The sequence below is a fragment of the Schistocerca americana genome, chromosome 4 (genome assembly GCF_021461395.2).
Source record: "Schistocerca americana isolate TAMUIC-IGC-003095 chromosome 4, iqSchAmer2.1, whole genome shotgun sequence".
Classification (NCBI taxonomy): domain Eukaryota; kingdom Metazoa; phylum Arthropoda; class Insecta; order Orthoptera; family Acrididae; genus Schistocerca; species Schistocerca americana.
Window position 1 is genome coordinate 581127431 of NC_060122.1, and position 13675 is coordinate 581141105.

The 13675-nt window shown below is 42.2% G+C and overlaps 1 long non-coding RNA gene across 1 annotated transcript in view; it reads right to left on the reverse strand.

The window, feature by feature from the left end:
• The window catches only part of LOC124613957, a 44435-nt gene extending 31658 nt beyond the window's left edge, over positions 1 to 12777 (reverse strand). The window contains exon 1 of the long non-coding RNA XR_006979663.1: positions 12674 to 12777. This is a non-coding gene — a long non-coding RNA (uncharacterized LOC124613957). The remainder of the gene's footprint in view (positions 1 to 12673) is intronic.
• Between the last annotated feature and the right edge of the window lie 898 nt (positions 12778 to 13675).

Consider the following 13675-nt stretch of genomic DNA (forward strand, 5'->3'; position numbering starts at 1 on the left):
CCCTCTCTCTGTGCACCACTTCGTCACCCTCTCTCAGTCCATCTCTTCCTTCCCCTCTCCCATTCATCTCCTCTTCCACCCCTCTTTGTCCGTCTCCTCTTCTGCCTCTGTCCACCTCGTCCTCCTCTCTCTATGCCCATTTGCTTGACACTATATGCCTAAGCATCCTATCAGCCTCTCTCTCTATCTATCTACCTTCTCCTCCCATCCTTCTCTGTCTCACCACCAACGCCACTCAAGTGGGTATTTGTAGTTTTCACCCACAAAGTATTTCTTTACAGACAGTAAGCAATATGTGTAATTAGATTAGTTCAAATCGAACCAAGGGATTGGGAGAAGATGTCGAACACATACGTATTTGACACATATAGCACACATATACATGTCTGATTCTCTGCTATTTTACACCGTAAGATTCCAGAAATGGTGTGTATTCAGCCGTGTAGCTTGATCGTAGGTCCTGAAATACTGTGACAAAATTATTGGCTCGCTGCAGCTCGCGTTCAGGTGACCTGGTTGACACGTCGAACATGGACACATTGAACTTCGTATTTTTAAAAGTATCTCATGGAAATACAGGAAATAAAAATCAATAGGCCGTTTTCGAATATTTTCATGTCACCGATTCTCATTCACATCGGCACCCCTATTGGTAATGGGGCATCTTAATCTCACAATATCAATATGCAAGTTATGAGTCGTGTACCGAACAAATTTGGCTGAAATTGCTCCAGGTGTTAATGAGTTATGCTTCTGTGTCACCCCCTTTTCATTCCCATCCCAATCAGATGTGGATGGTCCTTAACCCCACAGTACTTCTTTCCAGATAGCAAGTAATATGACAACCACGTTTGGTTTAAATCGGTGCAGTTGTTCAGGAGGAGATGTTGAACATTCATTTACATGTACGTACATTTTAAAATATATTGTGATATGCAAGTATCCAGTGGTTTAACTTGCATTAATGTTTGTTGACCAGTAGATACTGTAACTTTGTGAAGCAATTTTGCAAAAAGCCTTCTTTCTTTCTTTCGACGCCACAATGTCACTGAGTGTATGGTCAAATGATTTTGATCAGTTTACTGATTTAACGAGACTCCGAAAATTCTTAGCATTTTCTGTCAGGTCGATAACTGTTTGCAAGTTTCGTTGTTTATGCTCCCGAAGATACGACTCCATTGTTGGGAAATCGGCAGCTCCATAGAATGGTGAGATATTTGCATGAGAATGACTACAACATCGCATAGTCACACAGATTTTTACCAATGCAGAGACTGAAGTACGTCAGTGTCATGAGCGGGCAAAAGTGTACAATGTTTAAGACGTTGCACTCATGTTACAATGTATTCCCGGTGAAACTTTTATTTTTGGCGTCACATGACTGAAGTGTAGTGAGCACTTGCTTTGGAAATACTCAGAGGTTCAAATACAAAGTAATAGAGTACCTTACTAAAAACTCTGTAAGTGGAGCTCGAGTATATCAATTTCGGTTAACAACAATGTCCATAGCATAGAATTTTAGAGCTTTTAGGCTATGTATACACATTGTAGCAAATGATTTAATTACATGCATCTACCTGACTGAATTTCATACAATCTTCCAAGGGAAAATGAGATTAAATTGCTGATGATAAACGTCATGTCTGTGAAAGTCTTCTGATACTTTTAGTTAAGATAATAAAATGTAGTAATTTCTTTCTTCCTTTCTTGCTAAGCCACGGGATAGAGTGTTGTGTTATTCCGGTATCTTGACTTCTGTTGTGAAGTAATAATGCTGAATGAATTATTTAGTCTTCATTTTGTAGCATAGTGCATAATGCTGCAGTCCTGGACTAATGAAGCTTTTTGCATATTTTTTGGCCTTTTAAATTACTTAGACGTACTCCGTTTAACGACCCGACGATTGCGCGTTGTAAGCACTCTATCGTCTTCTCATTTCAACATTTGTATGTCGAACCGGCATTCTGTGTTTTTATAAGAAGTATGATTATTGTTATATAAGCAATTTCATATGTATTCGCAGTTAACACCAACACGTTATCTAGACACTAAGCTCTCTGTATTGTAACGACGACATCCTGGCCTGCAGCATATGTTACATGACAATGAAATAAAATTCGCAATCTCTTACTGAATCTCTTAGGCAGCAAGGAAAGAGTAAAAGAACCAGTACTTTCCTCTAATTTTAATGATGAAATTATTTCCCTTGTTGTTGGCAATGTGATGTAACCTACCTTCAAAAAAAAAAAAAAAAGTTCAAATGTGTGTGAAATCTTATGGGACTTGACTACTAAGGTCATCAGTCCCTAACCTTACACAATACTTAACCCAAATTATCCTAATGACAAACACACACACCCATGCCCGAGGGAGGACTCGAACCTCCGCCGGGATAAGCCGCACAGTCCATAACTGCAGCTCCTGAGACCGTTCGGCTAATCCCGCGTGGCTACCCTTTCTTCAATAACATTCTATTCTCATGGAACAAACCGATACTTTGGAAGAAATATGATACATTACAATTCGATAGTATTTGCTGAAAACGATGAAGTTACATCCCACAAGTACTTAGCAACATCCAAAATTAATTTCCATTTCGACCACAAATTTGTTTTCTTAACCTGCGACCTGTTGCAATGCCTTGCGCAACATAATCAGTTTTTAAAAGTGTAGTTTCGAGTAGCACGTCAGCGATGGAGATGGAAATTAATTTTTGTATTACTGAAGTATTGCGATCACTACGTACCAGTTACGATGTTAGTCTTTGGAACTTTAAATGTACTGAAGAGCCAAAGAAACTCATACACCTGCCTAATATCGTGTAGGGCCCCAGCGAGCATGTAGAAGTGCCACAACACGACGTGACATCGACTCGACTAATGTCTGAAGTAGTGCTAGAGGGAACTGCTACCATGAATTCTGCTCGGACTGTCCATAACTCCGCAAGAGTACGAGGGGTTGAGATCTATTCTGAACAGCACGTTGAAAGACATCCCAGATATGCTCAGTAAAGTTCATGTCTGGGGAGTTTGAGGCCAGCGGAAGTGTTTAAACTCAGAAGAGTGTTTCTGTAGCCACTCTGTAGCATTTTTGGACGTGTGAGATATCGCATTGTCCTGCTGGAATTGCCCAATTCCGTCGGACGGCACAACGGACACGAATGGATGCAGGTGATCAGACAGGACGCTTACGTACATGTCGCCTACCAGAGTCATATCTGGACGTATCAGGGGTCAGAAATCACCCCAACAGCACACGCCCCACACCATTAAAGAGCCTCCACCAACTTGAACAGCCCCTGCTGACTTTCTGGGTCCAAGGATTCATGAGGTTGTCTCCATACCCGTACATGCCCATTCACTCACACACTCACTGGTCATACCGGACTCGTGAGTCCACTACCGCAGCAGCGTATTTTCGCCATCTGTCCTTATCTTGGGCTATTTCCTTCCATTCTCCTTCAATACCTAGGCTCCTCAAATCATTATTCACATTGTCCCCCCATTTACGCCTCGGTCTCCCCACAGGACGTTTACCCTCTAAGTGCCCTACCAGTACTCTGCGCGCTGCCCTGCCCTCATCCATTCGAGCTACGTGACCCACCCATCGTAGCCTATGCGATTTAATAATACTGATTATGTCAGGGCTTGAATAGAGTTCGTGAACCTCTTCGTTATGCAGTTTTCGCCACTCTCTGCTATTGTCATCCCTTTTTGCTCCGAAAATTTTCCTCAAAATTTTGTTTTCAAATACTCGAAACGGCTTTTCATTTTGCACAGTGAGAGACCAGGTCTCACACTCATACAGCATAACTGGTAGAATAATAATGTTGTATATTCTAATTTTTAAATTCCTTGACAATATCCGTGATGAAAGTAATCTATTCAGTGAGAAGTAGCACGCGTTTCCCGCCCGTAATCTCTGCTTCAGTTCGGATTCAATCTCATTTCTCGGAGTGATTTCCACGACTAGATACTTAAATGTGTTCACTTTTTCAAACTGCATGTCTCCAACTCTTAACATTTCCTGATCTACTGCTGTTGGCATTCTAGTAGTAACCAGGTATTTAGTTTTGTCTTCACTTATCGTTAGACTAACACCTTCACTAGCCTGTTCCAGATTCTTTCCTATCGCTAATGATGTTTAGATCATCTGCATACCATAATATCTTAACATTTCCACTTAACTCCACACCCTCTGAATTATCTGCTGCCATTCGTACAGTATATTCCAGGGCTAAATTAAAAAGTAGCGGAGACAGGGCATCTCCCTACTTAAGTACGTTCTTTATCACAAATTCTTCTGACTCCAATTTCCCCACGCGTAATCTACCTTTTGTGTTTTTCAAACTAGCTTCTGTAAGCCTAACATACTTCTTTGGTATTCCGAGTTCCAAAAGAAATCTGTACAATTTTGATTGCAATACTGAATCATATGCCTTTGTAAAATATATGGAAAGATTTCCCCCATGAACCATGGACCTTGCCGTTGGTGGGGAGGCTTGCGTGCCTCAGCGATACAGATGGCCGTACCGCAGGTGCAACCACAACGGAGGGGTATCTGTTGAGAGGCCAGACAAACATGTGGTTCCTGAAGAGGGGCAGCAGCCTTTTCAGTAGTTGCAGGGGCAACAGTCTGGATGATTGACTGATCTGGCCTGTAACATTAACCAAAACGGCCTTGCAGTGCTAGTACTGCGAACGGCTAAAAGCAAGGGGAAACTACAGCCGTAATTTTTTCCGAGGACATGCAGCTTTACTGTATGATTAAATGATGATGGCTTCCTCTTGGGTAAAATATTCCGGAGGTAAAATAGTCCCCCATTCGGATCTCCGGGCGGGGACTACTCAAGAGGACGTTGTTATCAGGAGAAAGAAAACTGGCGTTCTACGGATCGGAGCGTGGAATGTCAGATCCCTTAATCGGGCAGGTAGGTTAGAAAATTTAAAAAGCGAAATGGATAAGTTAAATTTAGATATAGTGGGAATTACTGAAGTTCGGTGGCAGGAGGAACAAGACTATTGGTCAGGTGATTACAGGGTTATAAATACAAAATCAAATAGGGGTAATGCAGGAGTAGGTTTAATAATGAATAAAAGAATAGGAGCGCCGGTAAGCTACTACAAACAGCATAGTGAACGCATTATTGTGGCCAAGATAGACACAAAGCCCATGCCTACTACAGTAGTACAAATTTATATGCCAACTAGCTCTGCAGATGACGAAGAAATTGATGAAATATATGACGAGATAAAAGAAATTATTCAGGTAGTGAAGGGACACAAAATTTTAATAGTCATGGGTGACTGGAATTCGTCAGTAGGAAAAGGGAGAGAAGGAAACATAGTAGGTGAATATGGATTGGGGGGAAGAAATGAAAGAGGAAACCGCCTTGTAGGATTTTGCACAGAGCATAACTTAATCATACCTAACACTTGGTTTGAGAATCTTAAAAGAAGGTGGTATACCTGGAAGAATCATGGAGATACTAAAAGGTATAAGATAGATTATATAATGGTAAGACAGAGATTTAGGAACCAGGTTTTAAATTGTAAGACATTTCCAGGGGCAGATGTGGATTCTGACCACAATCTATTGGTTATGAACTGCAGATTGAAACTGAAGAAACTGCAAAAAGGTGGGAACTTAAGGAGATGGGACCTGGATAAACTGAAAGAACCAGAGGTTGTACAGAGTTTCAGGGAGAGCATAAGGGAACAATTGACAGGAATGGGGGAAAGAAATACAGTAGAAGGAGAATGGGTAGCTCTGAGGGATGAAGTAGAGAAAGCAGCAGAGGATCAAGTAGGTAAAATGACGACGGCTAATAGAAATCCTTGGGTAACAGAAGAAATATTGTATTTAATTGATGAAAGGAGAAAATATAAAAATGCAGTAAATGAAGCAGGCAAAAAGGAATACAAACGTCTCAAAAATGATATCGACAGGAAGTGCAAAATGGCTAAGCAGGGATGGCTAGAGGACAAAAGTAAGGATGTAGAGGCTTGTCTCACTAGGGGTAATATAGATACTGCCTACAGGAAAATTAAGGAGACCTTTGGAGAGAAGAGAACCACTTGTATGAATATCAAGAGCTCAAATGGAAACCCAGTTCTAAGCAAAGAAGGGAAGGCAGAAGGGTGGAAGGAGTATATAGAGGGTCTATACAAGGGCGATGTACTTGAGGACAATATTATGGAAATGGAAGAGGATGTAGATGAAGATGAAATGGGAGATAAGAAACTGCGTGAAGAGTTTGACAGAGCACTGAAAGACCTGAGTCGAAACAAGGTCCCGGGAGTAGACAACATTCCATTAGAACTACTGATGGCCTTGGGAGAGCCAGTCACGACAGAACTCTACCATCTGGTGAGCAAGATGTATGAGACAGGCGAAATACCCACAGACTTCAAGAAGAATATAGTAATTCCAATCCCAAAGAAAGCAGGTGTTGACAGATGTGAAAATTACCGAGCTATCAGTTTAATAAGTCACAGCTGCAAAATACTAACGCGAATTCTTTACAGACGAATGGAAAAACCGTAGAAGCGGACCTCGGGGAAGATCAGTTTGGATTCCGTAGAAATGTTGGAACACGTGAGGCAATACTAACCTTACGACTTATCTTAGCAGAAAGATTAAGAAAAGGCAAACCTACGTTTCTAGCAATTGTAGACTTAGAGACAGCTTTTGACAACGTTATCTGTAATACTCTCTTTCAAATTCTGAAGGTGGCAGGGGTAAAATACAAGGAGCCAAAGGTTATTTACAATTTGTACAGAAACCAGATGGCAGTTATAAGAGTCGAGGGGCATGAAAGGGAAGCAGTGGTTGGGAAAGGAGTGAGACAGGGTTGTAGCCTCTCCCCGATGTTATTCAATCTGTATATTGAGCAAGAAGTAAAGGAAACAACAGAAAAATTCGGAGTAGGTATTAAAACACATGGAGAAGAAGTAAAAACTTTGAGATTCGCCGATGACATTGTAATTCTGTCAGAGACAGTAAAGGACTTGGAAGAGCAGTTGAACGGAATGGAGAGTGTCTTGAAAGGAGGATATAAGATGAACATCAACAAAAGCAAAACGAGGATAATGGAATGCAGTCAAATTAAATCGGGTGATGCTGAGGGGATTAGATTAGGAAATGAGACACTTAAAGTAGTAAAGGAGTTTTGCTATTTAGGGAGTAAAATAACTGATGATGGTCGAAGTAGAGAGGATATGAAATGTAGACTGGCAATGGCAAGGAAATCGATTCTGAACAAGAGAAATTTGTTAACAGTGAGTATAGATTTAAGTGTCAGGAAGTCGTTTCTGAAAGTATTTGTATGGAGTGTAGCCCTGTATGGAAGTGAAACATGGACGATAACCAGTTGGGACAAGAAGAGAATAGAAGCTTTCGAAATGTGGTGCTACAGAAGAATGCTGAAGATAAGGTGGGTAGATCACGTAACTAATGAGGAGGTATTGAATAGGATTGGGGAGAAGAGAAGTTTGTAGCACAACTTGACTAGAAGAAGGGATCGGTTTGTAGGACATGTTTTGAGGCAACAAGGGATCACAAATTTAGCATTGGAGGGTAGCGTGGAGGGTAAAAATCGTAGAGGGAGACCAAGAGATGAATACACCAAGCAGATTCAGAAGGATGTAGGTTGCAGTAGGTACTGGGAGATGAAGAAGCTTGCACAGGATAGAGTAGCATGGAGAGCTGCATCAAACCAGTCTCAGGACTGAAGACCACAACAACAACAATATGGAAAGATTATGAACTGGCTAATTGTATTCCCATTTCTTTTCCAAAATTTGGTCTATAGTTGGTCTGTTCCTCCGAAAGCCGTCTCGGTAATCCCCCACAGTTTCATCTGCATATGGTGTAAGCCTGCTTAGCAGAATATTCGAGAAAATTGTAGAACGTACTGGTAATCGCGATATCCCTCTGTAATTACTACAATCCATTTTGTCGCCCTTCTCAAAAATTGGGATCAGCATCGATTCCTGCCACTCTTCAGGTATCATCTCTTAGTTCCATATTTTAGTTATCACTTTGTGAACTACTTCCACCAATTTTAGTCCCCCATTTTTAACTAATTATGCAGTTATGCAATCTGATCCTGGTGCTTTATGAGTTTTCAATTTGTTGATTGCATCTCTTACTTCCTCTAACGTTGCCTCAGGTATCTGGAGTTCTGCTATATGTATTCCGCACGCCTGCTCATTTCCTGCTTCCTGGTGTACATTTAATACATGCTCAAAATACGCCCTCCATTTAGTTAATATAGCACTGGGGTCTGTCAGTATTCTCCCGGCATCCCCTCGAAGTGCATTTGTCCTAGCCTTGAACCCCTTCCTATAACCATTTATGTCTAGGTAACGTTCCCTAATGATTTTTGTTTTACTGTTTGTATTCATTTTTTTGATTTGATTGTTCAAATAATCCCTCTTCTTTGCCCGTAGCCTACGACCAACTTCCCTTCTCATGTTTAAGAACTCCTCTCGGTTTCTGTCTCCCATTCTATCCCAATCTAATCGCGCTTTTCTCCTTTCCTCTACCAATTTCTTGCATTAATCATCAAACCACGGTTTCCTCCTATTCTTCTTAATTGTACCTATTGTGACCTTCGCTGCCTCTTTGATATTATTCCTCACAGTGATCCACTGTTTATTTACATCCTCTCTTGATCTTCGTGTGTCCTGAGAGCATCAAACCTATTTGAAATTTCTATCATGTACCTTTTTCTAAAGTTTTCATCATTTAGCCTGTCAGTGTCGAACCTAACAAGTTCTGCATTGTGACACCTTGATGTTGCTGTAGATAGCCGTTGGTGAACTTTGGCTACTACAAGAAAGTGATCAGAATCGCAGTCTGCTCCCCTGAAAATCCTAACATTTTCTATACTAGTGTGCCATCGCCGATCTACAACAACATGATCAATTTGGTTTCGGGTGTGTCTATCCGGAGAGACACAAGTTGCTTTATCAATGTCCTTCCTTTTGAAATATGTGCTCTCAACAATCACGTCTTTTGAAACAGCAAAATTAACCACCCCTGTGCCATTACCATTCGAAATGTTATGCAAACTTTCTTTCCCAATTGTAGGCCGGAATGCTTCCTCCTTCCCTATCTTCGCATTAAAATCATCTATGATTAATTTTATATTGCACGAGGAGAACTCATCCAACAGTTGATCTAGTTCTTCATAAAAGCCGTCTTTAACAACCCCTTCAATGTCCTCAGTTGGTGCGTGTCCATAAATTACTATTCCACCAGACGGACAACATTATAACTGATAGTCGGTCGCTAATGAACCTTAAATCTCTGATTGTGTGTAGCACTATTGTCTGTATTGCGAAATCTGTTCCGAAACTGTGAGCTTCCGCATCTCTATAGAAAAATTTATAGTTACCCCTCTTTATGCTACCCTCCCCTAGCCACCGAGTTTCTTGAATAGCTTCAACGTCTACATCTCATCTATCTAATTCGTCTAATAATGTCTGGAACGTTCATGGCCTGTTCAAACTTAAGTAGGTTCCGCCCGGAGATACGAATGGGAACCTAATTTACCTCCGCAATATTTTACTTCAAAGGGACCCATGCCCGTTAATTTTGCTGATTCTTGATGAATAGATCTGATTGTAAGAGGAGAAGAAACAGGAATGGTTCATCACGCCATCGCCTGATCCCCACCGGTTGTCCGCAACTGCTCATTTTTTTTGTATTCGCAGCTACCCTTCATACCTGAAGGCCGTATCCCCTATCCGCAACCTGGGGCCCACGAGATAGACATGTCCACTCACTCGATACAATTTGTAACGAGACTCGTCCGACCACGCAACATGTTTCCAGTCATCAACAGTCTAATGCCAATATTGACGGCCTTGGTTTTAGGGTAAAGCTTTGCGTCGTGCAGTCAAGGGTACATGAGTGGGCCTTCGGCTCCGAAAGCCCATATCTATGATATTTCGTTGAATGGTTCGCGCGCTGACACTTGTTGATAGCTTACAACTGAAATCTGCAGCAATGTGTGGAAGGGTTGCACTCATGTCACGATGAATGATTCTTGATGCGATCGAGAGGCATACTAGAGACACTGCCCAAAACGTCTGTGAAAAGCCTCGTCGGATTTTCACAGTGGTTTCCATTTTGCGACCGATCGTTTCTCATTTTCCGAATAGCCCTCGTGACTTTGGACTGATGTTACATAATAAGTACAGCTGTAGTAACAAACATTTACTATAAAAATACTTAGACGAAAGAAGAACTTTGAAATGGCAACTGAGCTGTACAAAATGATGTAAACATGTCTGAGCACTTACCAACAGAGGATCAGTCTCACTATCATCGTTCACAACAAGCGAAAGCTGATATCTGTGTAAATTAATTTTTGTAACTTTGGAAGATTAGTGATTCTTTTCTAAAACAAATAACATGTAACGACCAAGTTCAAGGTGTTTAACTGACTCTAAACTACAGTAGAGTTCTAATGTGTATTTTTTTATGCGTGAACAAAATCCATTGAGCATTGGTACGCAGAACTGCTAGATTAGTAGTGTTGATTCACAGTTGCGAAGTGCACTTTAACTAAGTTTCACTGTTATATTGCTCGTGTTAAGTGAGGGCTTCAGCCATGCATTGTTCCAACATTCAATGATGTTGTTGGAATTATTTCCAATGCATCTGCGAATTACAAAAATCAGGTGATTTTGGGGCGTGTTGCTCCTCGAACTACGTACGTACACTACGAGCTGTGCAATACATTGCATTGTCCTGGTGCTAGATGCTATTGGGGGGGAGGGAAATCTTAGCCGTTTCGGAAATGCTTCCGCCTTTGCGCTGAAAGCCAGTCAGTATGCTCTTTTTGACGGGACAAAGTACTGCGATTCCGAATTACGATAGCAACTGCACTTTTTTCCATATCCCCGCGACACGCTTTTTGTACCCTTTCCTGATAGTGCTCCCATCTGCTGACTGTGTTTGGTTACTGTACGTTGACATGTAACGTAAGCGGTGGACCGGGCAAATAATTTAACTGTCTTGTTCAGTGTGTCACTGTGTCTTCAGATGTAGATTTTATTATTATTAATTTACGAATGGTGAACAGCATCTTTGCGTAGCTTATTAGATATTGTGATACCATAGACATTTACTGCAGATACTGTATTCAGATAAGGTGAGTTCATTCTAAAGTCTATCCAGGTGCCTTATAGATGTAAATGAAACTACTGCATTATTCAAAAAAATGATTGTAGCAATCTAACAGCACAGAAAGTGTGAATAGTAATCTCAGCTCACTTAACAATAAATACGACAGAAAATTGTCCAGGCAAAACTTCACATAGTAACACCAGTGAACATATTTGGTTGTACTATACAGGGTGAGTCATCTGCCCCTGCCGATGTTGTTTTATGCATCCCCAATATTCTACCTGGCCTTTAAAAACACGTAAGATATTTTTGTTCTCTTGCACAGTACGTACAAACTAACGGTCCTACAGAAATTAGAGTTGGATCTATTTATAGGAAATTTAACGCTTTCTGTACAGACCATACTTTTCGAGTTATCAGCAAAAAACTCCAAATGTGACTTCAAACTCACCCCCACTGTGATACTCGGCCTCCACAGTTTAGGATTTCTAGTATATTGTTCACGGCACTCGCTGCTAGCACTGTACAAAAATATGCACGTCTCTAATTATTTCTCACATACGAAATTTTCGATCTTCATTGACGGGTCTTATTACGCCACTGGCTTATTCGAGGACTTAAAAATTGTAAAACTGATCATTGCGAAAATTTTATCTAACAATTTTGTTAATTTTAACTGCTTACAATTTTGTGAACTGCTTAAAATAAACAATTGCACTGTTGCATTCATCTGGATTTTTTACTTCGAAACTGTGGTGCTTGTAAGCGTCGAGTTTGGATCGAAATGTCAACGAAAATAGTGCATTCGTTACGTTTAAAAAATTAGTTTTTTGTTTCACTAATCTCACTGTCACATCTGCAGCAACGATGTTAACGAAATATCCGAATATGGTAGTGGACTATTAGCCCTGTCAATACAGACCAAAAACGTTGAATATTGTGGGTAGATCGAGTAGTCTGGAATGTTTGTACAGTGGTAGGAGGGATACCACGTGCAGCATCCTGGAAATCCTTAATAGTGAAGGGTCACTGTGGGGTTGGTGTGCGTTTGCTGATCACTTTTGTGCATTTTTCTTGAACAGTTCGAAAACCATCGGCTCCAGCGAAAACGTATTCCAGAGAAAAATTTTACTACATTACATTTCTGAGAAGTAAGGCTTGTTCATTTTTTCTGTAGTACTAACACTGCTTAGCGAGAGAGAGAATATATCTGACGTGTTCAAAAGATGGTTCAAATGGCTCTGAGCACTATGGGACTTAACATCTGAGGTCATCAGTCCCCTAGAACTTAGAACAGCATTCGAACCTGCGACCGTAGTGGTAGCGCGGTTCAGACTGAAGCGCCTAGAACCGCTCGGCCACACCGGCCGGCATCCCACGTGTGGTTTTCGAAGGCCAGTTACAACACTGCGGGTTGCATAGAAAGACATCAGTGGGGGGTAGGTGAATAACCATCTATAATGCAATCCTCCTAATTCGAATGAGTACCGCTGCTCCTCGCCACCTTCCCGTGCTCCATTAGTGGACTCACCGCTGTTGTGCGGCACGACGTCTGGGTTCTTGTCGTCGATGCTGTCGCGGCTGCCCGCGACGCCGGCCCCCGGCGCCGCCGCCGCGACGGCCGCCGCCTCGGCCGCCTCCTTGCCGGAGCTGTAGGCGTCGGTGAGCCCCGAGTCGCAGTTGGCGGCCTTGTCGTAGCCGCGCAGCCGGCGGCGGCGCCGCGTGCGCACGATGAGCGTCGCGAGGGCGGCGGCCAGCAGCACGGCCAGCACGGCGCAGCCCGCCACCACGCCCAGCAGCGGCGCCAGCCGGCCCACGCCCGCCGACGCTGCCGGCACACACGCGCTACCTCGTCACCTCGCTACATCCGTGCCAGCGCACTATTTTCTGTAGCGTACTCATCAGCAAGAGCAGAAAGCTAAGTACCACGTAAAGCCGACGATGTACCGTCGTCGTAGAACTGTCGCAGCTGGAACGTTGCAGGTATCTCTACTCCGATGCCATTTACAGGATGATTCGAAAGGTTGAGCATAAATTGAAAGAGCTGTTAGAGAAGTGTAAAAAGAAGTAATAAAAATGATAAAGCACCTGTAGATGTGATGTACATGTTACAATTTCAGAAAAGTTAGATGATTTATTCAAGAGAATCAACTTCACAAATTGCACACACTAAGCATGTCAAAACGCGTTAGTCCATCTCTGACCCTTAGGCACGCGGTTCTTCGGGTTGGCATTGATTGGCACATATCGTGATAAATTCTGTCCGACTGTCGCGTTAAATCACCAAAATCCCGAGCTGAATTAGTTGGAGAGTCCTGCCCATAATGCTCCCAGCGTTCTCAGTTGGGGTGAGGTCTGGCGACCTCGCAGGCCAAGGAGACCGACAAGCAGTAAAAACTCTCGCTGCCGAAATGTAATTTCAGGCTGGCTTACCTTGAATGGAAACGAAACGTGGAGCAGAACATCGTCGACGTACCGCTGTGCCGTATGGCTGCTGCGGATGATAACAATGGAATGCTGCAATGAAAAGAAA